Genomic DNA, 15,172 nt, shown 5'->3' with positions numbered 1-15,172 from the left:
CAAGTTTCAACAGATGCTGTGTGAATCATGTTAACAAAGGGCATCTTTAAAAATAATTTCCCATACTTTTAGGATGCCATTTTAATGTTTCTCTGCTTTGTATTAGTGATGCTGAAGTTTTAATGCACTTCCAAAGCAAAGATAGCAAACCATGTCACCAGAGCAACTCTCTATTGCAAATGTAGCAAGAATAATCCTTTTATGCTGGCACAAAGGTAAGTGGACAGGCAGAGGATAAACTTCTTGTGGGTGGAATATTGGTTGTATATAGATTACTCTTCTTTTATAATTTACCATCTTAAATGGAAACTAATGGAAATTCTGTTTGTTTCAGAAATTTTCAATAATTGGGTCCTGTATGTTTCATGTGGAATACCTCAGATGTCTGTATTTGCAAATTTTGTCAAGTTGCATTTTTTGAGGACAAGCAGCATGAGATCTAAAAAAACCCCAAGTGTAATTCTTTGATAGCAGACACAGCCTCAGACACATCCCAAAAAAAGCAAAAGAAGAAATTTGAAAAATAACAGAACAAAATGTTTCGTGCAGTGCTTGCAAACAGGTGCTAGTCCAGGCCTATCACCTCTGCTCTGTAAAATAACGGGTGAGTGAAGAATGCAATCAAGTATTAGGCCAGAGAGAATAATCATCTCTGACAGAGAAGCAGGCATTCTGCCAGGCACTTACTCCCACTGAGGAGACTGGGGTCAGCTCACACAGAGTGAGCTTTCTGTTCTTTAAATATGCTTGTTAAACCTCAAACTTGCAGCATAAGATTCAAGACTGAGAGATTTCTCAGTTTCCCTCATATTCACTTAAATTTTCTACAATCATAAAATTGCTTACGCCTTCTTTGACTCAAGAGGATGTTTGCTGGTCACTTCTTTAAGGTATGCCAGCATTCTGCCTCCTTTTAGAGTAAAAGCTGAGTGGCTGACAGCAGAGCCCTCAAAGGGCAGTATGTGCATGACCAACTCAGGAATCACCAAAATCTGGTGACTTCCCAGTGGATAAGTACAACTGCATGTGCAGGGCTTGACCTCTGTCCCATAGTTTTCCTCTTCTTGCCCCCATCCCAAGCACTAGAAACAAAGCTGAGTAGAACTTACACAAGGAGGAAAATCTTGTATTCATTGCAATTCTACATAAATACTGTCTCCAAACTGCCCATTCCTCAGAAACTACTTGTTCAAGACAAAATAAAATGGAAGTGAGTATTTCTGCAAATCTTGTCAGCATTGTGCTGTCAGCTCAAATTATGGATTGTCCATTTTTACAACAATGTCACAATTCAATCATAGTCTAACATTTCCCCAGATTTTAGAGTGGCTTTGACCCATGAGACATAAAAGTACGTGAGTATAGCAATAATGCCTAGAGTGCAGCTACAATTTTCTTCTGTTACGGAGTGTTGTGTAGAACTTAAAACAAATGCTTAGACACTACAAATACTTACAAGCTATACCTTCAAAAATCACTGAAAACATTACTTGATACTTGAAGCAGGTCACTGGGATTGCTCCTTTTTAGTTAGCAGGCCCTTTCTTCTAAAATGAAGCAGTACATAATTGCTTATTGCAATGTGCATTTAAATGCCTTTTTTAAAGAGTAGACTTGGGAGTATCATACAACAATTTACAGGCATTTATGGGGATAAATAAAATCTAGTTATGTTTAATGCCAAGAATTGCTAAAATTCAAGTAGAAAATTGGCACTACACAATACATAAAATCATTTTTTCTGTTTTTAGAATTGTAGAAAATACATAAGCCATCTCAGCCATACCTAGGGGACAATATTAAAAAGATGTTTTGGTAATACAGAGTACTTTGATTCTCCATACCATATAAAGGTATGTGTCCTGTCATTCTCTCTCAGACAGCAGTTAAAAAGTCTCTGGTTTTCTATAGCACATGTTGATTATTAACTATAGCATTTTTATACAGATTGTCCTTATAAGAATTTTTTTAATCCTTAAAAAACCCTTACCCTTAATGTGTTGCTGTATAGTGTGATCAGAACAGTGGCTCTAAGAGTAAAAATACATCCAGGTCAGGTTTCTGTGCAAGTCTTTTTGAAAAACCGACTTTTACTGAAGTGTAATGGAAACATTTCCATGACTTCAGCAGTCCCCTTTGGAAGTTAAAATAAACATTCCACAAAGAAATTGCAACTTGAGATTTAATTTACTGTGCTGAATGCATGATAACTGGACACAGAAAGTTGCAGTGGATCCTACATCAGTAAAATATTGATTGTTTATTGCCCAAGCTGACATACAAGTAATTAGCAGAAATATTCTATTTGCAATAGCCTTTAGCATAAACAATGTTGGGAAACACAAGAGTCCTTTTTAATATATTTTGGGAAGCCCAGATTGTTTGCTCTATTAAAAGCATGCTGCACTGGCTTCATTAGGACAAAGCAGCTTTGTCTTTGTCCTAACTGACCAGGTAGAAATATGAATGTGGCAGCAAGCACAGAGTCTCGGTTTATGAATTATGGCAATGTAGGGGTGTGGTCAGAGCATGCTGTTTAGCTTTTCTCATATTTTAGTGGCTTCTTGAGGGCTGTTGCAGGCAGCAGCAACTGCAAACATAGAGCTGAAATGTCTACAACATCCTTCTGTTATAAAGCCACTTATTCCTACCCAAAAATGAGAACCTATATTAAGGTTTAACAGTGTCCTTTTAAATTAGAAGCAAACTGCTGTAGTGAGAAAATCAGACTGGGTTAAGCAGAGTATGCTATGGTTACCATCACTAAACAGAGCTGGATCTGTTAAGATCAAAATGGTTGACTTGTCACTCTATAGTAATTGTTCCCTGTGGAAAAAATTCAATAGCATCGCTTAAATCACACATAGTGATCACGTGCTCTGAGGCTTCGATGGCTCTTAGACTAAAAGGCAGAGGTAGGGAGGAGCTGTGTCAGGAAATCTAATTCTGCTGGTGTGAGGAGAAGCTTGCCTTGCACACAGTCATGTGCACAAATTGATTTTTAATTTTACAGTAAAGCACTATTTTAATTATTAACTCAATTGATCCCTAAAAGGCTACTGTTAAAAGCCAGATGTTATGTCCCTGCATGTCCAAGGTGCATATTGGAAGGAGAGCTTTTGGATGTGAGATGACTGTCAGACTGCATTCAATCTATTCAACTTCTTTTTATTACAGTAAAGCACAAAATCTGTCAATCTGCAGCCGCTATAAGACAAATTGAATGCACACTATCTTAGAAATCAATTACATACCTGAATCCTAATAATTAGTACCAAAAATTAAAAAAAGAAAAAGAAGAAAGCCAAGTCAATGAAAATAAGAAGGACTATGTTTCTGTCCAGACTGGAGAACCTTTAATATTATGGGAATTTATGTGAGTCCCACGATTTTGCTTTTACTTACCTTACTGCTGCCTGCAATTGTTTTTCTGGCTCTTTTCTTCGGACAATGATACAGTAACATGGGGAGCACGAGATGCTTAATACACAAAGAAATTCTAGATACAGGGCAGAAGTAAGTTAAGGCAAAGTGCTAAGAATATCCTAATTAGACTGCATTTGATTTTCTAAAGGAAGCAATTTTTTAATATTAGTTTGGTTCTTCAGTTTCGTTTGAAAATCAGCACAGAAACTGTAGAAGTTCCTGCTCTGACTCCATGCAGTCTCCTGGGTTAAACTTTTCTCACCATCTACACCTGAGAAAAGTGCTGAGTTTCTGTTTTGCCAGGATTCCCCTTCCCATGCAACTCTCAGAAGGGTAAGTTAACCTGTCTTTCCAACAACACAAAAAGGGTGCAGCTGCATCCTACTCAGTTTAGGGTGAAACAGTCTTTTATAGCTCAGGAATACTCAATGATCCTGTGACAGAAGGTACTACGCATACAAGAAGTGAAGAACACTTGCTGCTTGATTATGCATGGTTAATATGCTTGCTCAATTCCCTATTCATCACCCAGTGCTAAGAGGAAGCCTGAAGCATCAGGCATAACAGCACAATGCTTGGCTCTAAATGACTTCATGTAGGATGCAACTTGCCATTTGGCCTTAAATACAGTGGAAATTTTTCCTCTCTTTTTCTGACACCTTGTCACAGAAACACTGTGGCTGCTACTCTGACCTTCTGCTGCTTGTCCTAGCTCTTCAGTGGGGCTGGTAATCCACACAGAAAGAAGTAAGAAATCATTGCAGTGCAAAATCTACAAGCATTACAGTTAAGGAGGGTACTCAAGGAAACCATTTTGCAGTCTTGACTATAGCACTATCTTACCTGTATGACAAACACATTTTTTCCCCCTGCTGAACCATAAGAATAGGAATGTGATTCCATGAGCAAATTAATATACGTAGGGGTATTTTCCCCCTACATCTAAGTAAGTACATATATTTGCAGTTAATCAGTCATCCCGCTCTTCCCTTCCCCACTCCTCGGAAACTAAAATAACGAAACTACTCAAAGGCATCTGGATCGCACCGCTTTGTTCCCCGCGGTCCGCCTCGCGGAGCTCGCTCCCTGCACACAACTCGCGCCTCCGGCAGCCTCTCGGCTCGGCAAGAGCCCCCCGAGCCGGCAGCTCCGAGCGGAGGGCGGGCGGAGATGTAATGCGGATGGGCGGGGAGGGAAAAGCTTTACCTGCCGCCTTCCCCCGCGGAGCCAGGGGCGCCTGGAGCTGCTGCATCCACGCCGGGGCGCGGCGGGCGGGCGGGCGCTCAGAACGCCTGGCGGAGGCGGCTGAGCGCCGGGGCCATGGCCGCGCCGGGGAGCGGTGAGAAGGGAACGCCGCCGGAGCCTCCGTAAGCCGCGGGGAGACTCAGCACCTGGGCGCTGAACAGCTCCACGGAGCGCCACGGGCGGGGCCGGCGCCGCGCTCCCGCCCCTGGGCGCGGGGGGGGCCGCGCTCCGCCCGCCGCGCTGCGGCCGCCCCGCCCCGCCCCGCAGCGCTCCGCGGGGCCCCGGCCCGGGCGGCGCCCGAGCGGAATGGGCGGCAGTGACCACGCTTCCCAGCCGCCCCGCGGAGAGAGGCGGCTTCGCTCCGGGGACAGCCGGGAGGTGTAGTCCTGGCGCTTGTGGAGCGCGGAGAGCGCCGGCTCGCTTGGGCGGTGCCGGGGGCCGCGCGGCAGCTGATCCGGGCGGCCGCAGCGCCGCTGCCCGGACGGGAGCCCCGCCGGGAGAGCGCCTGGAGCCGCCGCCCCCCGAGCGGCGAGCTCCGCCCGCCCGGAGCCCGCGGGGCCGCGGCTGCCGCGCACCAGGGTGTTGGCACTGCGGCGCTGCGCTTTGTGTGGGGACTTTCCAAAATGTTTGATTCTGTCCTTTTTTGGGTTTTTTTGGTGGGGGCAGAAAAAAACTTTTTATTACAGGAAAGCACAAAATCTGCTACTCTGCAGTCTATATAAGACAAATTGAATGTATGCTGTCTTGGAAATGAATTACATATCTGAACCTTAAGCATTAGTTAAAAAAAAAAAAAAGAATAAAAGCCAAGTTGCTGAATATAAGAAGTACAATATTTCTGTTCAGACTGGAGAATCTCTAATAACATCAGAACTGATACAAGTCATATTAACTTGATTTTTAAGCTTGCCTTACTGCTCCCAGCAATTGTCTTTCTGGATCTTCTTTTATAAAAGGAGCATTTCCATCACGTTAGACTGCCCTTTTTTTGTCAGGTTTTTTTGGGGACCAAAAAAATGTGACAGTATAGTTCTTATGGTCTTTGAGAGAGTCCTGAAAGCTGTACTGCCTCCCTTCCTCCCACCAAGATTCGGAAGATATAAGATACATGTTGTATGTTGTGTGATACATGTGTAGCTGTTTAGAGCCAAACAGAGTCAGGACTCTGCCTCACTAGAAGCAAAACACTGCAGAAAATGTAGCAAGAAAGCTTGTAATCCAATTGCAGATGGCTCTTAGAAAGGTATCTCTGATATCTATGTTTATACAGGGCTTTTCATGTAGTTATTAAGCATTTTCTGAAGCAGGATGTGTTATTAGTTAATTTACAACTTAAATGGTACAGTATTTCCAAGCATTTTCTATTTACTTGGTCATCAAAAGAAAAAGCCATTATTTAGTGTAGTTTTAAATTAGACGTTCTTTTGCCAATGACTACAATAAAAGAATCTTTCAAGTATTATTTTAAAAATAGTTAACTAATGAATGTAGAAGTTTGGGCTCCCATCTCACCCTGAATTATGTGGCGCTGAAAGATGCTGAAGGCTTGTGGAGGATCCACTATATTTGAGATGCATGAAGGTCCCTGCTTTTGATGCTGTGAAATCCTGTTTTCCGAGCAATGCCCTCATCTAGGAGAAGGTTTTAGCTACTGTACTGCCAACTTTCAAGAAATATGACAGAAATCCAGGGCAGTCAAATAAACTGAGCAATATGTTTTATTTATACTGTCTTGTCTTCATCCCTATGTTGTTTATTCTAAATCAGAGATGCAGGAGTTAGGTTTACTTCTTTTTTTTATTCAATGGGTATATAATATAATGATTTCTTGCCCACCTTTGGATGCTTTCTTGGATAGTTCTTAAATGTAATAGATTTCCCAGACAGCAACTGGATCACACAGTCACACCCTACTGAGCAAGATCTCTTCTGCAGCCATCCTGAAAGGCTGAGAAGTTGACACTGATGTTGCATTTTGCACAGTGGTTCATGGATTTAAAGTACTGCCAGATCTGTTGTAATAGATGCCTGATATGATACGACATTCTATGCCACCAGCATGCTAACTTGATCACAGCATAAGTCTTTGGAATATATACAGCTGTTTGATAATTATTCTCATCTTTGCTACATGCTGACTGCTAAATTGCTTCCTGAAGTACCTTCCCCAGTGTTTCCACAAGATTCACTCTGCTCAGAATTACGTATTCTGTCCCCTACCTTACTGAACTTTTCAGCATTAGAAAGTTGTAGCAAAGTATAGTAGACAAGTTTTAAGCAGCATTTACTTTATTACAACTTTTGTTTGACTGAAACACAGTTGTAAATGTGTAAAGTATTTATGAAAATATTATGGCAAATGCTTCACTTTGAATAATGACTCTTGAGATTATTCAAGATGTGGGTTTGATATAGTAAAGAACAAATTACAGAAAACAATTTCTTCCACTTGGCATCTTCTTCACACTCATATAGCAATAGAATGTACTTCCTCCAGGCTGGGGCTTTAGTGTGCAACTGGGGCTCCCTCTCCTGAAGGCTGCCTGAGATGGAGGCAGTAGAAACCTGCCCTGCCCTGCCAAAGACCCTGCCTGAGGCAAACATGAGGCCTGAGGAAAACCTTCAAGCGTGTAAGCAGCTATAGGGCACGCCCAAATTACAAGACCACAAGTAAGCAAACCTTTTATTGCTAATGTGGAGGACAGCTACCACTACTCCCTGCTCTTTATTTCCCCACCCCATTAATCTTAATGATGCCAAATTTGTTCTTTTGTTAGCTGAAAGGGTCCTGCTAAGCTACTAACCATGTTCTGCTTTGTAAAGAAGAAAAATAGAAATATAGACACATTAAAACCACTTTTTAAAATAGTTCTGAATAATCTAAATCCATTAGTTCAAACCATAACACAGTTCAAATTATCTTTAATCAAAGGATTTAGTGCCTCAAAGAATTTAATACAAGTTACTTTAATACACAGTAACTTAGTTAATCAAAAGCTCATATCATTTCTACTCTCCTCTTTCATACCCCCTGTTTTGAACTATAAGTTTCTGAGCATCAAAATAGAGGAACAAACATTGCTTTGCTGCCAAGCTCTCATAGAAATTCCTGAGAACTACCTTCAAATCTGGCTAGGTTAAGGTTTTTACACTTACACTTGATTCCAGATGGAAGTAAAATTGGAATATCTTCATCAAATCAAATATGAAAAGTTCTTTGAGATCTTACACAAGGAGCCATCAGCCATTCAAGTACAGCTGAATCACTGGATTCATGGATTCTGGTTTCTGCTAACAGCAGCTGTAGTGTGCTGTTGTCAGCAGCAACCAAGCTGCTTACCCTGGAGACAGTGACTCCCATTTTCCTGCACACATAAGATAGATTCAGGGAAACCCAGATAAAAGATTAAATTTCTTCCCAATTTCAATGAAATCCCTGCATTTATCTCAGTAGGTCATCTATCTTATGAAGGAAAGCAAGAAAAATTTACTGTTATTTTCAACAGATGCCACAATGTGTTTCTTCTTTTAAGGTTTTGTACATCCAAATTCTTATTGATGGGCTTAGTAAACATTTAATTAGACATACTGAAGGATCACTGATCATTCTGTCTAAGGACTGCCCAATTATGCTTTCGAAGGTTTGTTCTTATTAAATAAAAGTACAGCAGATGTGATGATTCACCCTCACTACCTACATTTTCTCATCCTCAGTAAATTATAACCATACAGGGCCAGCATTTTCTTTGCCTTGCAAAGAAATAAACTGACAGAATAAAGTAAGAATATTTCTCTTAAGTTGTTAACAGAATACAAAAGCTGAGATTGTGCCAAATGGTATAGCTAAAATAAATGGCACAGCCATATACAGTTAGAGTCTCATAAAATTGAAAGGACATATAAAAGAAGAAATTCAAGGTATTTGCTAAAAAATACAACTGTTTTTAAAAATTCATAGATACAGCCTTGATCAGGCCTTAAATAGTCACTTCCTAAATAGGGCTTTGAAATTATTTTTAGACCTTCCAATTCACATAGAGAATACTGCAAAGTGGTTTGATGTGTCTTGCATAAGTCTTTCATTATTTTGCCATTGGAGATTCAATGTTATACAAGTAAGAGATACCAAGGCACAGGATTCTACGTATGGAGTTGTAAGGGTTTGTTTACCACTGATTGAGCGTAGATGTCAAATGCACAGACAGAACAGATTAAACTGAGAAAGCAGTTGATTTCAGAGCATCAATTAACAAACCAGGAGGAAAAAAAAGTTGTGAATGTGTAAGACTTCAGAATTATGACAGGGAACTGTCAGACAATAATGCTAAAAGGCTTTAATTAGACAGTCCAATGTTTTGCTGTAGTTCTCCAAGATTTGGAGAATCCAAGATGGTGATCAAGTGGGCTTCACAGAAGGTGACAACTGTTGTCATGTTTGCAGAAATGAAATGGAGCACAATGCAGTATCTCTAATTGAGCTGTGTTGTTAGGAAGCAAGTCAGGTAAAGGAGTCAAAGTAGAGAATGAAAAAAGCAGAGAAAGCAAGGTATAGTGAACAGTAAGGTACTGGGGTAGGTATTGGAATTGTTGCCAGCAAATTTTATTCTGTTGCTGCTATGAAGAGGCATTTTTTAGATATTTAATTGCATACTTCCATTTATTAGTATCCACAGTGGGAAATTAATTTTTCCAGTCTGACTTTATGCTGTGGCTTCTGACACCCTCACTGTGAAGGCTACATGAACAGAAAGAAACTTGAAGCAGGAATATTTTTTCTATGAGGAAAAAAATCTGTGTCTTGTTCTCTTGTTCATCATAAGGCAACTGTGCTTTGTGTAAAGAAAAGAGAATGGATTATATTGACTGTCCTGCTGTCACCAAGGAAGGATAAGGGGTCTCATAATGACTAAACCATATCTGAAGGTAGTAGAAGGTAAAACTTGATCCAGAGAGTAAAGTTAGGTAGGTTTTTCATTAATAGTGTTGTACTGATAATGAAAAATATTTTACTGACATGGTCTCCCAAAAGCAAGTTTGCTTTATCTCCTGCTGCACTTTTAGTTTAACTTCTTTAGCAGAGTAGCATTTAAAGTGTCAGTTTCCAAAAGGCAGGCAAACATTTCATGTTCCTACAACTGAGTTTAGTAAAATAAGTGTGCTAATTAAACACTGAATCCTTAGAAGTAAAATTATTCATCTTCTTAAATACCATGAGAATAATGCTCATAAACCCTGGCTTTCAAAATTACTTGGATTTGCTTGACACGAGAGTAGCAATTATTTCTAAATTCAGCTTACCATCAAGAACTGAAGGCCTGCAGTGTACAAAACCACTATTGCAGCCTTACAAAATCTATTTTAACTCACCTGTTGGATCACACAACCAGAAGGCAAGTTACTATAGATTAAGACATGAAGACATCTGGTAGTTGACAGTGAGTATTCTCTTTTGGTATTTATGGTACTATAGCTTCAGGCTGCCTATAATTTATGGATGGAATTTTTTATGGGTATGGGTGAGAATTATCTTCCTCTAACAGGAAATAAAATGCAATACTTTTGATCTGAGATAATTTTTAACCATGACAGGTTGTTTCTATTTCTGTGTAGGGGGGAAAAAAGCACCACAACCCCTCTCAGTTACTGGGTGCAACCCAACAAAGCTTTTTTCAGACCACCACCACAACCTTCATTTTAATCAGTGTTGTCCTCATAGCTACAAGCTTTTTATTGCAAAGCAGTGTGCTCTTGAAATATATCATTAATATAAATTGTAGTCAAATCAACTCTATAGAGCAGATTGCATTTAGAAAATGTTGAGAGTTAAAAATAGCATAATTAAAGCAACTTTCTTGTACTTTTTTCACTTCATATTTCTTTCAACTCTCAGAGTTTAAATTCAAGACAGCAATATTACACTTACCTTAGTTAGCTATCATCAGATATCTGGTGCCAAGAAAACATACTGAGTTCAAAATTGTAAGAGGTTTTGTTACCTCTTATAAGGTAATGAGGGTGAATGATTTATCCAGTATCTGGATATCTTCAGGGAACAAGATGTTCTGAAGTTTGTAGGTAAGCTGTTTTTACCTCATCAGGACTGGAAAGCAGTCTGAAATTTTTCCTTTTTTTCTCTCTCTTGACCTGTATTTCTCTTATTTTTACATTATAAGTCTAAGAAATCTCATCTTAAAGCCCATCTGACAGATATCTTGAAATCTAGAAAGATCCTAGTGGAAGAAAATATAAAAGTGAGTTTAGACAGCCACTCAGAGAAACACATAAGCTTAGGTTGAAGGCACACACTCCATTCTTATGTTCCTAGGTAGAATGTACAAAAGACAGCAAAGCAGGAGCCAAATGTTTATTTCCAGCTTCAGATCTTTTTGTTGCTCAGCAAATTGAATAATTAGGGTTGGATCTGCAATTTAAGCAGTGTAATTATCCAGACTAGTAGACTATGCTTCAGATTTCTGGGAGAATGGGTATCTTTTTTCAAGTCCTACTGGCCAGGATAATTGTAGCTTCCAAGTGAGCAATAGAGGATGATGATTGCTTTTAGTCTTGTCTTAATAACCAGAAACATCAGGGCATCTCAAGCTCTTGTCCTGTGAACAGTTTTAATGACATTTAATAGACATTACAGACCTGGTTTCTCTGGGCAAATAAAAATGTCTCTGATTTTTGATCATTCTGTTTGAAGCTGTACACCCATCTGTATTCCTGCTTGTTCACTGCCCATCCTTCGGAATGCAGACACATGCCTTCATTACTGGAGTTATATAACATATATATCCCCAGTAAAAAGGAACCTTGATTTAAAAAACAGAAGCAAGCCAGAATCAGCAAAGTCCACAAAATACTCTTACCTCTCAGTTACTAAATTCAAGGATTTTTCTGATTAGTTCTTTGTACTTTGAGTGATTACTAGTTTATGTTGATTTTTTTTGAAATGCTTGTCCTTTCTTGATTTTTGGGCTTGTCACTTAATCAGAATTGAAAATAATACCAAGTAGTATGTGCAATCTCCTAACTTGATTTTTGGCAGTTCTCTCCTCTTGCAAAGCATTACCAAGTTTTGAGGATTACAGACATTTCAACTACCTACTAAGGAGACTACATTCTCCTTAAAACTCACATTGTATTGATTATTTCCCTTCAGTTCTTAGTGTCCAGATTTCCCTTATGGAGACAAGGGGTTTGCAGAGCTTTTGTTCAAAGATTGAAAAAATAACATTATAGCAATAATTTTTCAGTGAATCTAAGAATTTTGACTTGAAAGCTCTCCAAATCCTGCTTAATATTTGCTTTTCTGGATGGCCCAGTGGTGGGAAAACTTAAATGTGCCTACAGATCTATCACTCAACACTTGGGATGAATATTTTAATAACTTAGACATTTAAGTGACTCCAGAGGAAGTGGATAATTCTTTTGAATGCTTTTGAATGCTTCATTCCTTGGGAGTGCCTGATGCAGCTATTTAATGGTGGACCATTCTAATAATTCTCTGAAAATGTTATCATTTTAATGAGTGAGGCTGGATCACTTCTGGAAGAGTAGCTCTCTAGGCTTGACTTCAGGAGCACAAACTGGAAAATACTGCTGACACTATAGTTAAATTCAGAGGTTCAGTTAAGTTGCTTTGCATAACTGGATTTTTTCATGTTGGCCTGAAATGGGTTCTCTCCCCCAGTGTGCAAGAGGCCAATCCACACAGAGCATTGGGGTTTTTGATATTGTCAGAGAACAGCATTAGTTAAAATGTGCAGCCTCTTGTACATCTGATTCTACTTGCTTCTGCTTCTTGCTGTCCCTAAGAAAATGTGTGTGCCTCTCATCAGATGTAATCTTTTATTGGAATTCCACTTTCTAATGCAACCAGATAATTTCTTCCCCCACAAAGTGACTCAGCCTTCTTCAGGGCCCAAGGTATGTTTAATAGCAGTAAAGACTGACAAGCTGAATTTGCCCTCTGTGTTGTAACCAACATTTCACAGTTATCATGAACTACAAAATGTTTTGTTGCTTTTTCTCTAAGTTCAAATTGTGTTAATAAGGTCCAGCCAGTCAGACAAAGCTTTAGAAGATTTGAACATCATCCTTTGAAAAAAAGTCAGTAAGCAAACTGAGAGATGCTGGGCAATGTTTGAGTTGCTTTCTCCTTAAAACAACAGCAACAGCAACAAAACTGAAATGAATTTAATTTCTGGCCGACTACTTTTGGCAATGTCTCCTGTATCTCACACTAAGCTTCTAAGAGGATTATTGATTGTGTATGGTAGCAGCTTCCAGTTTCCACATTAGCCTTAGGAGGAAATTAGATGATCTATAAGTAAATACTGTAAGCATAAAAACTGTGCTGAAGCCTTTCATTATTCATTTGAATTGGATGTTTTGGTATTTAGAAGACAACTCCATTGATGTTATGGATGGTTTTGCTGTTTTGTTTAATGTTTTATTTATGTTGGAATAGAAAACCACTTATTATGGTACTTTTTAGTATAAAAACATTAAAATACCATTATTCATTTTGCAAGCTATTTGTGAAATGAAAACCAAGTATTTACCCCTTTCATAATCCTTCAAAAATACTAAGTTTGGACTAGACTTAATTAGTTAAGCCTTATTAGAGAAAAAAAATTGCTTAGCATGTTTGAAAAGCCAGACCATTAATTTAGATTCCTAAGCATAGATCAAGCTGCCTACATTTGGACATCCAAGTTGGGAAATTTCAGAATGCTTTGTAATTCAAATTAGTTTAATACTGAATAATTGCCATAAACAGTTTGCCTTATTAGGTTCTAGTAAAAAAATTGACTTTGATTCTCAAATTAACATTGAATAACAGATTATTTCAGGAATATTTAATCTGAATATAGATCATTAAGTAGTACTGGGAGGAGGTAAAGAATTAAGCTGATTAAAACAAGATTCATTAAGTATTAGTCCATACTGAAGGCATATACTCTCTATCTGGGGAAAAAAATTACTGTAATAAATAGTTAGGAAAAAGTTTAATGAGCTTTATGAAATAAATTCAATGTCTGCTAAAACAGAAACCTCTGAGAAAAAATATTAGAGAGATGAAATAAAATTAACACATTGTGTAATAAATCAAAATGATCAGAACAAAGTCTAGAATTGAACAGCTTCTCTATTTCCTTCTAATTTTCTTAGTGGAAAACAAAATTTAACAAACAGAAAACCAAAGCAAAAAAATCCACAAGCAAGCATTTGAAGACATTTGTGGCTACTTGGGGTGATCTTTCTAGCTGGCTCTATTGAGTGATTCTTTCTGGACTTGAAGGAAATATTTTAATGTTTAGAGCTACACGTTCTATGATTGTTTTTATTAAAGATATTCCCACTAGGTAGTTGGTTTTAAAAACTTACTGATTATTTAAGTCCTTAATTCCTCCAAGGACAATGCAACAAGTGAATCAGGAGGGAGAGTGAACCTGAACACGTGAATTTGGTAGAAATCTCAGTGACTTACTGACTCAGAATTTGAGAGAGTTTTTTCTTTTTTTTTCTGATATGACATAGTATTCTCCTCCAGTGAAATATTTTGGTTTCTGCTATCAGAGAGATTTGTTTTTCAACTGATGGACTGCCAAGCTCCTTGCTCTTATCTCCTGCAGGCACTTGAGTGTATTTTTTGAAAGTGCTCACTGTGGTAGGTGCAGAAGTACCTCAAACTGTACAATAGGTGAAGATCATCTCACCCTCAGAACACTGCTCAGGTTGAAGGCTGAAGACTTGCTTCAGACTGGATTTCTATGCTAAATACTTCCTTTCCACAATGCTAACTAAAATAATATGATGACACTTAACACCCTGATTTATTTCTCAGAGTTCTTTTTCTGTGTGGCTTCATCCTTGAATTTCCAGTTTTAGCATTTTAGCAGTTTCACACCCTGTGACATAAAAAATGGATTGTGTCAACAAAACATTGTAATTGGTTTCTTATGATTTTATGATACTTTCCAAAATATCTTCAGTTAACCAAAAAAAAAAAATGGATTTAAACAGCGGGCAAATTGTTATTAAAAGGATTATGAATTTTTATCTATGCTGAGCATTTGCCGCAAGTCATTTAGATGTGAAATTAAGAATGAACAGAAATGTGGTTTTGTCTAAAGCCATTTAAATAACTCTTCATTTCTCCTTCTCAATGATTTTTTTGTTTTAAAAATTGTATCTTCACTGAAATAGGAATCACGAATTGAATCGAAGGGCTAAGGGGGGTGAGGGGAAAGAGGAATGGGGCACAATTTCCTCCAAGGAAAATTTTGCTCCATGCTTCACTAATGGTTTTCATAAAGATATGTGCTCTGGAAAAGTATCAAGTTAACAGTTCAAGGGATATGATGGCAGAAGTGCCAGAATTTTTAAGCCATTTAATCACCATTGCTATTGGAATATTTCCTGCTAAAAGCAAACTTTCCAATAGTCAAGTTGTAAACTTAAAATGTAGACATTTCATTATACAATACTTCAA

General features: G+C 38.5%; 1 protein-coding gene across 1 annotated transcript in view; it reads right to left on the bottom strand.

The window, feature by feature from the left end:
• SMPD3 (sphingomyelin phosphodiesterase 3) overlaps nt 1–4,699 on the bottom strand; it is a 102,052-nt gene extending 97,353 nt beyond the window's left edge. Inside the window, exon 1 of the mRNA XM_053952635.1 lies at nt 4,633–4,699. The gene's annotated coding sequence lies outside the window, so the exon portion shown is untranslated. The remainder of the gene's footprint in view (nt 1–4,632) is intronic.
• Nucleotides 4,700–15,172: the final 10,473 nt, after the last annotated feature.

This window comes from Vidua chalybeata, chromosome 11 (genome assembly GCF_026979565.1).
Source record: "Vidua chalybeata isolate OUT-0048 chromosome 11, bVidCha1 merged haplotype, whole genome shotgun sequence".
Classification (NCBI taxonomy): Eukaryota; Metazoa; Chordata; class Aves; order Passeriformes; family Viduidae; genus Vidua; species Vidua chalybeata.
The sequence above is the reverse complement of the archived record's forward strand: the minus strand, read 5'-3'. Positions and strand labels throughout refer to the sequence as shown.